Here is a 3,055-nt window from a genome sequence, read left to right on the forward strand (position 1 = left end):
GAAATTTTATCCTTGTTTAATTTCTTCTTGTTTCGAAGTTCCACGTAATTTAACTGATAAAAATGTTATCATATCATTAATGCGGAGATTATGGCAATATGATATATTCATTGTAATCATGAAAGCTTTTATACATTTACTGAATTTTACATAGTTAAACAAACGCTAATAGAAATGGTAAAAGAAATATTCATTTGGAAAACAATAACGGAAAAAAAACCCCCGAGAAACTGGAAATATAAATAAATGGAAATTTGGAAAGTGATAACGATATTATCAAGAAAAAAAGATATTTGATTGCTTACTAGGAACATTTTACCGGATCAGTACTAAAAACTAACAATCATTCCCAATAGATATGAAGATTTATGGATTAGGACGAAGTTAACTATTTGTCCTACTGACCAAAGATGATCTACGCATTTCATACTTTTATACAACAAATAGTTTCATTGAATTTGTATTCTTTTCGTCTTCACATTTTGTTTGGAAAGGAAGAATATTGCAATTTTAAAAAATTTTCATATTGAAATGTAAAAGTGAAGCATTAATAGCATTTTAGGAATATTATATTTATATTATTAATTTTAGGATTGTTGTTTTTATATATTTCTGTATAAAAAAGAATGATACTGTATATGATATGATATCTTTTTCATTGTTATCTAGCATCTGATTAAATTCATTGTTATCTAGCATTTCATTAAGAAAAAAGAATGATACTGTATATGATATGATATATCCATTGTAAAAACTCACTAAATGGTGAAAGTTCTGATGTATTGGAGGTTCAAGACTAAGTTTTTCATTTCCATTTCTATATTTTCAACTATCTCTAATGAATGTTTCAATTTTATTTAAGAAATTTCTTTATGAATTTTTTTGATTTATTTGTTTGTTTTTTAATTTATTTAAAATTTTGTTTCGACTTTTTTCTTTTATAATAATTTCAGGTGATAAATTATAAACAAGTAATTAAAGAATAACGTTTATCATTGTACTATTGATGAACGTATATATTATCTGATAAGTATTAATGGAATGATAGAAAGATATTAAAGAATAAGGAAAAAATCGATACATTAAATTTGATTTGGGTTGATTTAGAAAAAAGATTGATCAGAAGAAAAATCAATTGGTACCATCGATACCAGTGTGAGAAATAAATTTTATCAAAATAAGAAAATAAAAGGAATCATTTAGCAATTAAATTGAACTGGATTCCTGCAAAGTATGACAGGTGAATGATTGATTCATCATACAGTGTACACGTGCGAAAGATGATTTCTTTCAAGATAAGATATGAGAGGGAAAGATGGACAATTGGAAAGATAAAAAGTTGAAAGGTACGGTAATTGGAAAAAAAGAAAATTCCTTGAAAGCTTATCTATTTCATTCAAAAACAGTCATTTCAACACAATGCTTGTGTTTAAGAATATCATTTAGTTCCGGTAAGATTATTGTCCAAGGCAACGATAAGGAGTTTGTTAGTTGATCATATTACTTGTTTTTTGTGTAACTCATTTATCATTGCTTACCAATTCATCGTGTTATATACATACATATTTTATACTCTTTTTTCTTGTTGTTAACTAGTAATATTATGGAAGAACAGTATTACCTCCCGAATAAATCTGTATCGCCGAGAAACGAGTTCAACAGAAAAACAATTTCCCAACAAATTTTTGGTGCCACGAGCCGGGAATGTCGGACACTATAATCAAAAGTGCTCAACCGGCAAAGCAAAAGTTAGAGGATCTTCTCGACGAAGTAAAAGCAATGGACCTAACGCTTCCTGATCAACATTTAGCAGTGGAGCAACTCGAACTCAAGAGAAGGACTATAGAAGAAAAAATAGGGCGTCTAAAACTCTATGTTGGTACACTTGGATCAATCAACGAAAAATGGTCGGAGTATATTCAGAAACAAAAGAATGCACAGAAAAGAAAACAAGAAGAAGACAAATACGCGGATATGGTCGACGATGATAAAGGTCTTTTGAATTTAATAAATGATGGTCAAGAAGCAAGCTATTATAACTCTAGATATGTACAAGGATGAGTTTGAGGTAGCGGTACAACGCCTACAGCAAAGCATGATAAATAACGAACGATTTCAACAGAAGGAGCTCTCCCAAATGTCTCAGCAGATAGTAAATTTGCCACAGTTACCACTACCAACATTCAATGGTGACCCAAAATCATGGAGAGAATTCTGGGATAGTTTTGATGCCACAGTGCATTTCCAAAAAATACCCGATATTCAAAAATTAAATTATCTGATCTCATGTCTCAGAGGAAACATGTCTCAGAGCAAGAAACACTCGATGGATTTATCTGATGAAATCACTGATTTGACACATATTATGAATGTGCCATCAAAATTTAGCTCAGGTATTTCTATAATTCCTTGATGGAGTTTGTTGATACTGTGTGCAAAAATGAAACTTCCATACGTTGACCTCAAATACCTCATTTGCCTTTACACGAACAGATGACCTGTTTTGTCCTATCATACGATCTTTATGAATTATCATTTATTTATGAATTAATTGTTTACCAAATAACAACAAAATCAACGGTATTTCAGTGAGTAATTAAGCAAATCAGCAAAGTATGAATTGCTGTCACTAAAAACGACAAAATTTAAACCATGTTGAAACAAAAACATTTTAATTGCTGAATTGAAATATATATAAATCCGTGTAAAAAATCTTTTGTTAACAGATGTCGCGAATAAACGCGAAAAAATTCCGTGATAAAGGAAGAGGAATATGTAGCACACGTATTAATTTGCATATACCATGTTAAATCATGAGTTTTTTCTGTATGAATGTGATGTTATCACTGCATAGAATTGTATATATGCTCATTGTTTAGCAATGTACCCAAAGAGTCTTACACTAATGTGCGCTAACAAAGAGTGCTTTATCAGTATGAGCTAACAAAGGTGCTAATCTTTGTAATCGTAAAGCCAATAAATCCTGCAAATAGTTACGTAAGAAACTTTCAAGAATACAAAAATTTTCCACTTTAACAGATAAATTGTAAAAAGT

The sequence above is a fragment of the Loa loa genome (genome assembly GCF_000183805.2).
Source record: "Loa loa unplaced genomic scaffold supercont3.577, whole genome shotgun sequence".
Classification (NCBI taxonomy): Eukaryota; Metazoa; Nematoda; class Chromadorea; order Rhabditida; family Onchocercidae; genus Loa; species Loa loa.